The sequence below is a fragment of the Brachyhypopomus gauderio genome, chromosome 9 (genome assembly GCF_052324685.1).
Source record: "Brachyhypopomus gauderio isolate BG-103 chromosome 9, BGAUD_0.2, whole genome shotgun sequence".
Taxonomy (NCBI): Eukaryota; Metazoa; Chordata; class Actinopteri; order Gymnotiformes; family Hypopomidae; genus Brachyhypopomus; species Brachyhypopomus gauderio.
This window is the reverse complement of record NC_135219.1, coordinates 12,383,753-12,398,921: the sequence shown is the minus strand read 5'-3', so window position 1 is coordinate 12,398,921 and position 15,169 is coordinate 12,383,753. Positions and strand designations below refer to the sequence as shown.

General features: G+C 43.8%; 2 long non-coding RNA genes across 2 annotated transcripts; one reads left to right on the top strand and one right to left on the bottom strand.

Moving 5' to 3' along the window:
• Positions 1-287: 287 nt before the first annotated feature.
• On the bottom strand, positions 288-4,011 carry LOC143522491 (uncharacterized). Its single transcript, XR_013133020.1, has 3 exons — positions 3,986-4,011; positions 3,612-3,654; positions 288-1,634 (listed from the first exon to the last, which is right to left on the bottom strand). It is a non-coding gene; the product is annotated as an uncharacterized LOC143522491 (long non-coding RNA).
• Positions 4,012-5,524: 1,513 nt separating this feature from the next.
• LOC143522490 (uncharacterized) lies at positions 5,525-6,293 on the top strand. Its single transcript, XR_013133019.1, has 3 exons — positions 5,525-5,792; positions 5,962-5,987; positions 6,174-6,293. It is a non-coding gene; the product is annotated as an uncharacterized LOC143522490 (long non-coding RNA).
• The last annotated feature ends 8,876 nt before the right edge of the window (positions 6,294-15,169 follow it).

Below are 15,169 nucleotides of genomic sequence, written 5' to 3'. Positions count from 1 at the left end.
CGTGTAATTTGCTGGTTAGAAGTGTGGGGGACAGGGAGGGACTAACAAAGCATCTTCAGGGTGATGCATGCTCCTTGCCCTAAATCAGCATTCAATGAATTCAAAGTTTCAGAGGCTTAATTAACTTGTTTAATAATAACTGCATTACAGGAATGGTAAATCAATCTTAACTGAAAAAGCATTTATCATTTACATATTATTAAGTACTTTCTGTCAGGACGTTAAACTGTAAACACTTATCGATTCTAAACACTACATATATGGCCTTGAGCAGAAGACACAAAAAGTAATTCTTTCTGGTTATGATTTGATAATAACGTGCAGAATTCCACAACTACGCAGTCTTGTGGTTATGCATGTAGGCATAACCAGAGAGGCAGCAGGGTGAAGTGTGGCCTAGGGCAGAAGTGCCTCTGTGTGCTTTAAAGGTGGCCGCAGAGTGAACCTTTGGCTATGTGAGAATCTTCACCAACATGCACCAGGTCTGTCACTCTCTTCCTGTGCTCGTGCACCACAAGAGCTTGTGAAATTTCGGTTTAGCACTAAGAGAGTATTTCACAGAAATCCTGGAGGGAGCGTTAAAGCTTTAACTGGTTCTCTCATGATTTCCTGTAAAGACAGACAGAGTTGGGAAATTAAGGGATTAAAGGATTATCTCTTACAATGCACAGAGAGAAAGAGACAGAGAGAGGGGGAGAGTGGGAGAGACAGGGAGAGATAGAGAGGAAGAGAGAGAAAGAGAGAAAATGAGGAGAGAGGGAGAGTGATAGAGAGGGAGAGAGAAACAGAAAGAGAGTGTGTGTATGAGTTAGAAAGACAGAGAGAGAGAGGGAGAGAGACACAGGGAGAGAGAGAGGGAGGGAGAGAGAGAGACAAAGAGAGAGGGATGCTGAGACACTGCAGTGGCAGCAGTAGTGCTGTGTAGCTCCTTATTCCTGGCAGATGGGTGACTGCAGCCCCCTGATGACTCAGTTCAGGTTCATCACGCCATCCCTCCTACAGATCTCAGATCAGCCTGCAGTCTGCTCTTCTGCTCAGACGTTGCACAGTAATGATGTCAGCACAGGTCTGAAGTCAGCTAATATTGTAGCTCTGATGAGTCACAGCATGATGATCTCAGTAGATTAAAACATGATCAGATTTTTTTCAAGTCATATAATATTATAATAAGGTGAACTATAAAATAAACCTCATTACAGATTTCACTGTTACTGTAAACAATAACAGGCACAAACAGCAACAGGAATTGCCAGAGGAAAGTTTCTCCCCCTGAGAAACTAGAGGTCATTGCTGCTTCTGAAAAGTACCCCAAGAATTTCCAAACCACTGTTGCTCCACTATAACCCTGTGACTAAGGCACCTGTTGACAGTGGGATCCTCTGTCTGTTTCTCTGTCCTGATGGTCCATCATCCTCTCTCTCTCTGTCCTGATGGTCCATGTCCTCCATCTGTGTCCTGGTGGTCCATCGTCCCCTCTCTCTGTCCTGATGGTCCATGTCCTCCATCTGTGTCCTGATGGTCCATCATCCTCTCTCTCTCTCTGTCCTGATGGTCCATGTCCTCCATCTGTGTCCTGGTGGTCCATCGTCCCCTCTCTCTGTCCTGATGGTCCATTGTCCTCTTGGCCTTGAGTCCTGAGTGGAATAATGAGAGGGAGACACTTCTGGCAAAGTGACCTGAAACACTACAGCCATTCACCCCCTCCCCCCTCCCCTTTCTCTCTATCTTTCTTTCTCTCCCCCTCTCTCTCTAACTCTCTTTACTATCTTTCTCTTCCCCTCTCTCCCTATCTCTCTCACTCCCTCTCTCCACACACACAGAAATGAACAATGTTCCTCTTTCAACTGTTCTTTTTCTCCATCTCTATCTTACTGAGAGCCAATACACACACACATACAGCAATAATGTTCCTTCATACTCAAATACCTTTGTAAAACACACACAGATGAGGCATACTGTCCTGTTTAACATAAGAACAGCAGGAATAATGGTGTGTGTGTGTGTGTGTGTGTGTGTGTGTGTGTGTGTGTGTTTCAGCATTCTTGTAAGGGTCATTACATTGTATATTGTATGCATCCAGTACTAAACCACTACAATGGCACATAACACACTAATCCCATCTAATCATACATTTGTAATATGGATTAAACTGTGTTTTATTCCAGTTTTAAATGTCAAACGTATTTTTTGTAAAGTTAAGCATGCAGTTTTTAAATAGTACCTATATGTATTTTTTAATATTATCATATTAATAATGAAAAATGGGTTTTACAGATTTACTTTGACCATATGCTTTAGATCCATTTAAATAATTTACCATCATATTAAACCATAAGTCCATTTAGAAATGCAGATAGATGAATCATTAATAAATAATCTAACACTAGAGGCAAGCATCCTACTGTTGTACCTCCCTTAATATGCTGAAGCTACTTCCCAAAGATTAGACTACATTCCCCAAAGAGCATATCACATTTCATATAACTAGTAATGTGTCATTTTCACTCAATGATGAATTCAAAGGTGTGTGTTTTTGTATTTGATGGGGGTGTGCAAGAGATAGACAGAGAGAGAGAGAGAGAGAGAGAGAGAGAGAGAGAGAGAGAGAGAGAGAGAGAGAGAGAGAGAGAGAGAGAGAGAGAGAGAGAGAGAGAGAGATTTGGTGAACGGCCTAATTCTGTCTGGTTGACAGAGCCAGACATTGAGGAACAGCACTCTACATTATTGATGTGTGGTGATGTGAGACAGCATGGGGAAGCAGCTCTGGTAATTAGCAGAAACCTGCTGGCACTGGGTCTGCTTTGGTCTAGTACTGTGCTGGTGCACTAAAGCAGAGCTGGGCACACCAGGGTTGTGAACAGAGCTGGTGCTGTTTTGTAAAGGAATAAACATGTAATGTCCATGATAAGTGATGCAGTGATGCTGAAACTGGGCATTGAAGTCCTGGAGGATGAACCAGTCAACACCAGATGATCCTCATGTTTATGTGTCCTCATATCTATTAGCTTAAAAATCCCCATGTCCATAAACAGCAGGTGAGGTATACCCCAGGTAAGATATGCCCCAGGAAAGATATACCCCAGGTAAGATATACCCCAGATACATTATACCCCAGGCAAGATATACCCCAGGTATGTTATACCCCAGATACGTTATACCCCAGGGAAGCTATACCTGGGTAAGGTATACCCCAGGTAAGGTATACCCCAGATACGTTACACCCCAGGTACGTTATACCCCAGGTAAGGTATACCCCAGGAAAGATTTACCCTAGGTAAGATATACACTAGATACTTTATACCCCAGGCAAGATATACCCCAGGTAAGGTATACCCCAGGAAAGGTATACCCCAGGTAAGGTATACCCCAGGAAAGATTTACCCTAGGTAAAATATACCCCAGGTATGTTATACCCCAGGCAAGATATACCCCAGGTAAGATATACAGGGCATGAGTGCAGCTGTGCATAATCATCAGTTAGGAATCCTGCACCAGAATGTGGCGATTATGGTGCCCTAAAATGCAAAATCCCATGGAACAGCTCAGACTCCTAACAAGCCCAAACAGGGTTCTGCTGAAAAAGCAGCTTGTGTCATGGAAAGCGTTCTCACCTCTTCTGTAGATGTTTTGTCTCCCACAACAGGAGAGAGAGTGCTGTAATTCAGAACGGACCACTAAGTCAATCAACAGTGAGGTAATTACCATGCTCTCACATTCTGTTTGTTCATGTCAGCTCATTTCTATAAATAGAGATGTCACGTGACATAGTGCTATAATTAAAAAGGGACCGTGCTACAACACACACAGGTCCCAGTAAAAAGTAGACCATATAAGAATGTACAAGGCCATATTAAAAAAAGAAGTCCACTTAGGTTTTCAAAAAGGAGGACAATGCAAGAGTTTCTATTTAAGAAAATATAATCTATAAAAGTACAGCCTAACAATGTAAGACCTCAAAAAATGTTTAAAACGTAAAACTACTTACTGTAAGTCATTTAGCAGCCCCAAACCCCAGGCTTCTAAAAAGTTGCATGCCACTTACCGTAAGAACCAATCAAGCGTGAACTTTCACCACAGGTGGGAGGGGTCTCCTGAGAGTACTTACCCAGTGTACAGTACATGAGTGAATTCTGATACGAGGTCAAGAAAAGACCAAGGGTTGTATGCATCAAACTCTGAATGCAATCACACATACATGGTATAGGTGGGACCATGTGTAGTCTGACCATGAACGTTCACTTAAAAGGCTTCTCAATCCACAGTGGTGTTGTGGTCAAAACATACCATCTGTGAACACTGCAAATTCTGAAATGTTTGGGCATGACTGCTTTATTCAGATCCTTTATGGGGTCTTTCCCCAAACTTTTGTATCACTGTAGTATACTTCAAGGTTGACACTTATGACTGTTCTCAGTAACCAAAAGAATATTGTTTGTTTCACCTTGGTGTAATAGTCAAATGTTTGGCAATAACTGTGTGTGTGCGTGCGTGCATGCAAATGTGCTTCTTAGAATAATGGACCCTTGCATGAATGTCACACATTTTGATCCTTGAAGTGAGTGAGCTTCTCTCCCAACACCTCCGCTCTCCTCCTGTCTCTGCACCGATGCTCCTAGTCTCCAAGCTCTGGCCATGGCGATGGCAGGTCTCCAGCACACCAGTGTGAACCCCACCACAGAGAACATCTACACGCTGCGGCTCCACAGAGTCAAACCGCTAGCGCCTTCCCGCCCACTCGAGCGAAAGTGTAGCGTTTCCAACGCAGGGTAACTCCACACGCCCCCAGCTCACGGCGCCTGGCCGCACCGACGTGCCGCGGGGGCGTGTGTCATTAACACCTGACACGAGATCACAGCGCAGGTATTCTCAGTGTCGGGAGCGCGGATCATGACCTCTAGGCTGCGTTTGCCCCACTGGGACCTGTCATGTGGCAATGCTTTACTGTCACGCAGCTTATCTGGTTACACTATAGGTTAAGGTTTCATTAACTAGCTTTATTTACAGCGCTCCTTAACATTAAGACGATACACTTAGCATTAATAAACCTTAAAGTTATTTAAGTTATCTTCATTTTTCAAACTTTCTTTATACTTTTAATACTTTTGCCCTCTTTCCATTTCCAGATCTGGTTGGAAGCACTACCATGGGTTAACACAAGTATTAATCCTTTTTTTAAACACCGTTTAGGGTTTATTCATCCTGAAATGTAAAGATTGTAACAGATAACTGCCGGGAATCTTAATGTAAATTAAGAGAATCTTAATTTAAAATTAAAAGGTCTAAATAACATGACAAATTTGGCTTTAAAACAAATATAATAATGTAATGTTTATTGATACGTGGTGTTTTATTCTTTTTTTATTTTCTACCTCATACAGTAGAAAAAAAGACATTTGGAGTAATTAGATTTTCCCCAGAGCAATAACATCTCCAGCACACGTGCGCTCGTACCAGCACGCACGCTCGCACGCTCGCACGCACAGTCACTCACATTCACTCTAATAGCGAAGGATATAGTGACAGCTGCTCTGCGCCCCCCTGTCGTGATTCAGGTTACTGGGAAGCCAGCTTTAGTAGCAGAGGATGCTTCCTGACAGTCATGTGACCATGCTGTAGGGATCTCCCGATCGTCACGTGACAAGCGACACTCCAGCTCTGCTGAATCATGGTGCCATCGTTATCCATCCAGAGGAGAGGAGAGTAGAAGAGATGAAGAAAGGCGGATAGAGGAAAAGATAAGAGAGGAGATGACAGGAGAAGAGACGAGAAGAAAATAGATGAGAGGAGATGAGGTGAGATGAAGGGAGAGGAGAGGAGGGGAGAGGGGAGACAGAGGGCAGAAGGGGCTTTTTGTCCACCCCTAACAGAGGGGAAAGCACCTGATGTGGACTTTATCTTTCCCTGCTCAGACCCTTCTTTCTCTTTCTCTTTCTTTCTCTTTCTCTCTCTGCTGTCTTGCAGGAAATGCAACTTAGCAAGTCCATCTGGTAAATAATTCAAGTGTGTGTGTGTGTGTGTGTGTGTGTGTGTGTGTGTGTGTGTGTGTGTGTGTGTGTGTGTGTGTGTTGAGAGAGTATGACTGACCAAATAGGAGTGTGTGCATGTGAGCGAGACTGTGTAGGTGTACAACACCACCCACTACCTTAGCAGGGGTTTTCTCCTGTACTTCACAGCACTGAGGGGGGTGCAGAGAGGGTCTGAATTTCCCACTACCACCAGACAAACACCAAGCAGCTACAACCTGACCGGCCTTCTACCATCTCGTAGGAAAGGAGCGGTGATGTGTGTGTGTGTGTGTGTGTGTGTGTGTGTGTGTGTGTGTGTGTGTGTGTGTCACTCACAGCACAGCATGACTGCTGCTCTCCCCTATGTGTACATATGTAGCTCTCTCTGGTAAAAAGCCACAGAATTTCGCTCTCTCTCTCTTTCTTTCTCTTTTTTACTTTCTCTCTTACTCTTCCTTCATCTGTTGATCTCTCATTATGATCCTGTCATTGAGGGTGTGTATGTGTGTTTGTGTATGTGCAAGTGTTTGTGTGTATGTATGTTTGATAGCACATCAAAGTTATGCAGTTTTGTTCTGCTGTAGATTAACACTGATATCCATATCCATACACGCTGTTATTATCAGATACAACCACCAATGCATGGTTGCCTCAGGTCAGATGTAATGTATACGTGGTGTGTATGTGTGTGAGAGGAAAACCCCAAAACCTGGATGCACACAGACAGGGGGAAGACACCTGTGCAAGCAGTCACAGACTGAACCCTAACACCACAGTCCCCATCACACTAACACCACAGTCCCCATCACACTAACACCACAGTCCCCATCACACTAACACCACAGTCCCCATCACACTAACACCACAGTCCCCATCACACTAACACCACAGTCCCCATCACACTAACACCACAGTCCCCATCACACTAACACCACAGTCCCCATCACACTAACACCACAGTCCCCATCACACTAACACCACAGTCCCCATCACACTAACACCACAGTCCCCATCACACTAACACCACAGTCCCCATCACACTAACACCACAGTCCCCATCACACTAACACCACAGTCCCCATCACACTAACACCACAGTCCCCATCACACTAACACCACAGTCCCCACTCACACCTTCAGTTTCACCATGGAGTCCCCTGAGGTTTCAGTACAGGGTGTACTTACAAACACCCACACCTACACAAACACTCTCAGAGATGCACAAACACACACACGCACACACACACATGCACACACACATACAAACACACACGCACTCACACATACAAACACACACACACTCACACACACACACACACACACACACACACACAAACACACAGGTAAACACACACAAACATCACACAATCACAGTGTTTTATGTGCATGTAGACATGTGTGTGTTCTCATGAAGAGGGTGGGCATGAGAAAACTCTGCGATAGAAAAGGAGACGCTGTTAAAACACAGACAGGCCCAGAAAGGCACGCACACACACACACACACACACACACACACACACACACACACACACACACACACACACACACACACACACACACACACAAACACACAGGTAAACACACACAAACATCACACAATCACAGTGTTTTATGTGCATGTAGACATGTGTGTGTTCTCATGAAGAGGGTGGGCATGAGAAAACTCTGCGATAGAAAAGGAGACGCTGTTAAAACACAGACAGGCCCAGAAAGGCACGCACACACACACACACACACACACACACACACACACACACACACACACACACACACACACACACACACACACACACACACACACACACACACACACACACACACAGCACCATTACTATCTTTACACACTGCACTCTTCACAGGCTGCTGGTGACACTAGATGCAGGAATCTACTGTCAGATCAGTGTGTACTTTCCAAAACTACCCACAATGCCCTGCCCCGAGGGGAGCATGATCATTTCTGAGCACTTAAGGATTAATATAGAATGATGCATAATTCATGCTGAATAATCAAGAAAAATAAATAGATTTTGTACTATTGTATAAACAATATTTAATCATTCATGTCACTAAATACTGATAATCTTAACCTCATTACACTTGGCTAAGTTAGTTTAACTTGCAATGCAACAAGTGGTAACTGTGTGTGTGTGTGTGTGTGTGTGTGTGTGTGTGTGTGTGTGTGTGTGTGTATGGATGACTCTCAGGTAAGGTGATGATAAGGCTGAATTACAGTTTTCTACAGTCGCTAAGACTCAATTTCTGAAACTATGTCTCCTTTGTCAAATCTTAACACAGCAGCAGCCAGAGCCACACACACAACACACAACATGCAACATCTCACACTGTGGAAAAAGCAAACACTTCATTCAAAACTCTTTGAACTCTTGCCAGAATTGGCACAAGCACACTCCAACGTGACAAGTGTGAAACACTACTACTGTGTGTTTGAATGTTCAGTGTGTAGTCTGCTGTAAACGTCTGTAATAGTTCTCACATATATATGTATATTCATAGATATGCAGGTAATTTCTGCATATTCAGTACATTTACACCATAAAGTAAAACACAGTTACAAGGTGAATGTTTTTATTGTTGCATCTCATGGATCTCATCCATTATGGTTGCTTGCCTTTATGGTTGCTTGCCTTCCTCTTCCTCTTCCTCATCCTCACCCTCTTCCTTGTCTTCCTTGTCTCTGTGCAGTATTGGACTCCATTGTTGTACAAACCAACTTGTGACCTCTTCAGGTGGCTCCGGCTGTGATTAAAGATTTGTGAAAATGAGCTAGAAGTGTTTTACCCTGTATGGTCTGGGCTTGGATAATTGATACGTGTGTGTGGTAGTTGCATGACAGTGTTTTCCAAAAGAAACACATGGTTTTCGATTTTGAATGTTGTGTCTAATGTAGACAGTGTACATAATGTCGAGAATGTGTTTGATGTTTCACAAAAGGTGTGTTTTAGAATTGCTAAATGAGTGTAAGGCAGAAAATGTGCTGAGGGTTTAGTGCACCAGGTCAATACATGAGGTAGTGGTTCCCAAAATTGTGCTATAAGTACCAGTTTCTGGGTCTTACTGACTGTAAAAAACACTGTAAACTCTCTTAATCTGAGATGTGCTGTGCTCTGATCTGCTGAGACATCATGCTGTGACTCATCAGAGATGCTTCAGCTGACGTCAGGACTGAGCTGATGTCATCACCATGCAGCATCTGAGCAGAAGAGCAGACTGCAGGCTGATCTGGGATCTGTAGGAGGGATGGCGTGATGAACCTGAACTGAGTCATCAGGGGGCTGCAGTCACCCATCTGCCAGGAATAAGGAGCTACACAGCACTACTGCTGCCACTGCAGTGTCTCAGCATCCCTCTCTCCCTCTCTATCTATCTATCTATCTATCTATCTATCTATCTATCTATCTATCTATCTATCTATCTATCTATCTATCTATCTATATTGTCTCAAACATTTGCAAGTTTAGTTATATTTTTGTATAAAATTAAATGTAGTTTTAGTTTTAACAGTGATGTAATCAAAGTGAAACAGTCACTTTGGTGAGGTGCTAGAGATACCAAGGCCATGGAAGGAGTTTAGACGTAATTCACTCTGTGTGAGAGATTCTGCTTTGACTTGTTAAAGAAAGACAACCTGAATATCTGGAGACAGCTCTGTATATGACACACAGGTGTTATAGGAAAACACCAAACGCTAACGGGTGGATGCTGAAGACCACGTCACATGTTGTTAACGCTGCTGTGTTAACTGTGTGTACACAGGTGCTAATGTGTCCATATTCATTTCACCCAGCTGGCTCTCTCTAAGATACGCAGATACTTTGAAATCAAGAGATCATTTTGCAGGTTAAACACGTACAGCCTGCAAGGGACACTAAAAAAACCCACCTGAGCCCACATAAACACCTACACCTACACACACACACACACACACACACACACACACACACACACACACACACACATACACACACACACACACTTTGTTTTTGTTCCTCACCCTGAAAAACAGCTCTGCCAATGTGTGTAAGTTCTCAGTCAACATTAATTCATGTTCCTGTACGAAGCTGCTTATCTCTGACAAACACACACACACACACACACACACACACACACACACACACACACACACACACACACACCACACAAGCACATACCGCACAGCTTCCCAATACAACCCATGTCTGTTCTAACATCTTTGCCAACTTCTAAACTATCTAACCACTAAGCTCAGTGTAAGCACCAAGCATTCGCAATACATTGCAGTTAGTCAAGATGAAGCAAGCCAGAGAGACAGAACGCTCTTCTGGGGCTGTGCACACACACACCTGTGATGATGTTCACTGCAACAGTACAGTCTTATTAGTGGTGGTTAATGACTTACTAGTGGGGCTTAAATGCCCACATGAAACCAACAGCTTAAAAAGTATTAAACTATTGACTAACATACATAATATGTTATTATTTTAAGCCTACATATCATATATAGCTTCTAAGCTAAATATATGCTCTTCTTCAGATCATTACAATACTAAATATTTTTTTCTTTCCTCACAGGAGCATTTTAAGGATGGTTTATCCTACTGTTCTATCAGCGTGAGGCCTCTTACCCAAGACACACACTCCCTTGAAACCCGAGGGAAACTGTGTGTCTTCTTTCTAATGAGGTTAATATTGGACTGTTGGGCAAATGATGTAGAGTGCATCTGGAGTGTTTTTCAGACCCTTTGAAGATTTTCACATTTCTCACATAAAGTCTTCCTGTGAATAACGTTACGAGCTTGGCACGCCATTCTGCAGGACGTTTCCCAGTCAGGTTGGACGGTGGTGTTGGTGCATAGCCATTCTGAAGTTTCACCAGAAATGTTCTTTTGGGTTCAGGTCTGAGTTTTCCCAAAGCCACTCCTGAGATCTTTGGCTCTTTAGTAAATGTTTTCACTCAGGATTGCATGAATTTTCTTTCACTCTATCCCAACTAGTCTCAGAGAAAAATCCCCACTGCATGATTCTGCACTGTTTGACTGTATAAATATTAATATTGCATTAAAATTAATATTAATGAAGTGATGTCTGCTTTTACTGCATACACACTGCTGGGAATTTTGTTGGCCAAATAGTTTAATATCATCAGTCCAAGGATCTGGTTTCAGAGTTGCTTACATGAAGTTGGCCTTTTAGAGAAGAACGTCTTCTCTCTGTCCACTCTACCATAAATGCCATCATTGGCACAACACTGGCTACACCTGTCAAAAATATGGTGGGAAGGTTCTCCCATCTCAACCTGGACCTCATCCACAGTGACCACTTCATTTTTTAAATTTGTAATATCTTTGTATTTTAATTTGTAATAACTTTGTAATATCACATGCACATTTGTAATGTTACAGTGTTGTATTGGTAGGCAGTGGTTAAGTGTGTCAGAATAAGTGTGATGGGAAACTGAAGGTCAACAGCAGAAGTACAGAGCTGCTCATAATTCTGAGAAGGCGGAGAAAATTTTTCTCAACACTCACTCTTCAAAATCTACATTACGCAATTGCTTTGTATTACTGCCTCTAAGGGTTTTCTGTAAGAAAAGGGTTTTTTTCTGTGTGTGTGTTTGAGAGAAAGAGAGAGAGAGAGAGAGAGAGAGAGCTTGAGGTGGAAAGAGAGAGAAAGAGAGAGATTGAGATGGAAAGAGAGGGAGAGAGAGAAAGAAAGAGAGAGATTGAGATGGAAAGAGAGAGGTGGAAAGGCACCGTGAGTTATGGGCTGTCAGAGTGAGTACCAGGTATGTTTATTTTAAAAGGGGGCAGGTTACATGCCAAAATGGAGTGACACACTGACGGTAAGCAGAGAACCCATTCACACTCCTACCACTACATAACTCTCAGGTACACACACACACACACACACACACACACACACACACACACACACACATATATACACACATACGCACACACACACACACATATGCACGCTCACACACACATATACTCACATACACGCACACACATACACACACACACACACACATGCACACACACCCACACACACACACACACACACACACACACATTACAGTACTCCTAAAAGCAAATACGGAGGTAAACTGAGCCTGCCTATGCTTGATTTTTAACACACACACATATCTTTCATCATTTCCTTTGCACTTTTCAGATGCAGAGATAACAGTGGAGTCCTGCTCTTCATCCTCTCCCTCGAAATGTGTCCATCTTTCAGGAACTGAAAGAACTGTGCCTTGTTTTATGTTGACACAGCACACAAAACCTCAGCAGAGTCTCACCTGTCCTGACCACTCTCAGGAATGTCCCGCTCTCTTCAGTCCTCACCATTGTCAGGACTGTCCTGTTCTCTCCCATGCTGAACATTTCAGAAGTGCCCTGTTTTCTCCTACCCTGAACATTTTCAAAAGTGTCCTGTTCTCTAACATCCTGAACACTCTCAAAATGGTTCCATTCTCTGCCATCCTGACCACTCTCAGGAGTGTCCCGCTCTTTTCAATCCTGACCACTCTCAGGAGTTTCCCACTTTTTTCAGTCTTGACCACTTTCAGGAGTGTCCTATTCTCTTCAGTCCTGACCACTCTCAGGAGTGTCCCGCTCTCTTCAGTCCTGACCACTCTCAGGAGTGTCCCGCTCTTTTCAGTCCTGACCACTCTCAGGAGTGTCCCACTCTCTTCAGTCCTGACCACTCTCAGGAGTGTCCCACTCTCTTCAGTCCTGACCACTCTCAGGAGTGTCCCACTCTCTTCAGTCCTGACCACTCCCAGGAGTGTCCCGCTCTTTTCAGTCCTGACCACTCTCAGGAGTGTCCCACTCTCTTCAGTCCTGACCACTTTCAGGAGTGTCCCGCTCTTTTCAGTCCTGACCACTCTCAGGAGTGTCCCACTCTCTTCAGTCCTGACCACTCCCAGGAGTGTCCCGCTCTTTTCAGTCCTGACCACTCTCAGGAGTGTCCCACTCTCTTCAGTCCTGACCACTCTCAGGAGTGTCCCGCTCTATTCCTCCCCCTTCAATACTCTAGATTACTATATTAAATGCACTTTCAGAACAAGCCAAACTCTTCTACCAATAGCAGAAGGCATCAACAAAAAAACAAGCAGGAAACAGACACTGTGCTCACAGAGGGCCCAGGAAGAGCCCACATGCAGCTTGGAAGTCACATATATGTGAGGTCATAACATTACTGACACAAAACCCTCTAATTTTTCTGCATCAATTGCTTGTTCAGCACACATAAACTGACATAAATTAATACAAGAATTCCACAGATTCTCCCAAATAAACTAATGTCTATCTCCCTAGTGTAAGAGCCTGTGAGATGAAAGACGTGTGTGGCGTAATGAGGAAAGGCAGGGGCTCCTGTTTTATTTCAGACTCAGTAGCTGTTTATGTGTTTAGCACTGGCAGACCTATATATGCTATAGATTCAGCACTGGGACATGAATTTGCATATTTAGCACACGAACATGTTTTCCCTCATGTCTCACAGGCTGGGGGAAAAAATCAAAGCAGAGTTCTGTAAGAAACCATTGACATCTAGAGAGAGAGAGAGAGAGAGAAAGTGAGAGAGAGAGAGAGACTCCCCCACTCACCCTAGATGCTTTAACCCTCACCCCAGACACTGCAGAACTCTTAGAGTTTGGAGGTCTGGAAATTATGCATTTTGTGACACACAGACAGAACTCCACTCTAACATCTCTAACGTCTCTTCCAGACATTAGCCAGACTTCAGTTCTCCACAGGACTGTCATTCTTATTCTGTCTTTCTTTAACTCTCCCTTACCTCTCATCTCTCTCTCTTCCCCATCTCTCTCTCTCTCTCTCTCTCTCTCTCTCTCTCTCTCTCTCTCTCTCTCTCCCCCCATCACTGCATCGTCTGGCTAAATTCACTGCTAATATAATGCATTATATATTGCATAAAGACCTGGCCCAATCACTTTACAGCATCACTTATGCTGAGCACAGGCCCATTAAATAAAATCTCATTTTAAAAAGTGCTGCTAGACTTACAGTTTCTGCCCTCAGCTGTTTAGACAGAGAAGGTAAATAGGACCTTTAAAAAAGGTCTTAAAAATATGACACGACCTTCAACTCTGAGGAAGTATTTGCAGGGTGGAACCCTGTACCCAGGGTGGTGAGCCAGTGTCCTCTCCTCTTGGGGTCAGGTTCACCTTCTAAAGTGTCATGTTGGGCAGCACAGGCAGCCAATATGTGTAGCAGCTGTGGCAGTCTTTGGCAGGACACCACGAGAGAGGAGCGCACGCACGCACACACACACACACACACACACACACACACACACACACACACACACACACACACACACACACACACACACACACACACACACACACACACACACACACACAAGAGCAGCAGAGGAGAGGAGAGAGAGAGAGAGAGAGAGAGAGAGAGAGAGAGAGAGAGAGAGAGAGAGAGAGAGAGAGAGAGAGAGAGAAAGAAAGAGCATTTAAACATGTCTCATAAGACCTCACAAGACCATGAGTGCAAGCAAAAATATCCTCATAAAAAATCACGTTTTACTATTAATTCTGCACAAAGGACGTATGGCATATGGATGCCTCCTCTTTCACAATAGCAGCAAAACCATCTCCCACCATGCCGGTGTCTGGGAGAACAAGGACTGAGCTCGTCCACTTTACTGCTGTGAGACCATTCAATGTCCTCATCATTCTTTCAGAGCTCAGTTACCATAGAATGCCTGAATCATAAACCACCATCACATGTGCCTCTAAGACTCACCCTAAACGCTCTAACACTCACCCTAAACCCTAAACTCACCCTAAACTCCATCACATGTGCCTCTAACACTCACCCTAAACCCTAAACTCACCCTAAACCCCATCACATGTGCCTCTAAGACTCACCCTAAACCCTAAACTCACCCTAAACCCCATCACATGTGCCTCTAAGACTCACCCTAAACGCTCTAACACTCACCCTAAACCCTAAACTCACCCTAAACCCCATCACATGTGCCTCTAAGACTCACCCTAAACGCAGACACAGGGCAACACAACCCTGTGTCTCAACATGGTCGTCCAGCTGAGATGGTCAAACCACCCTTCTTTGTTTTTTTCACCTGATCACAGTCCCACATTTGGACATACTGGTAAACCTCAC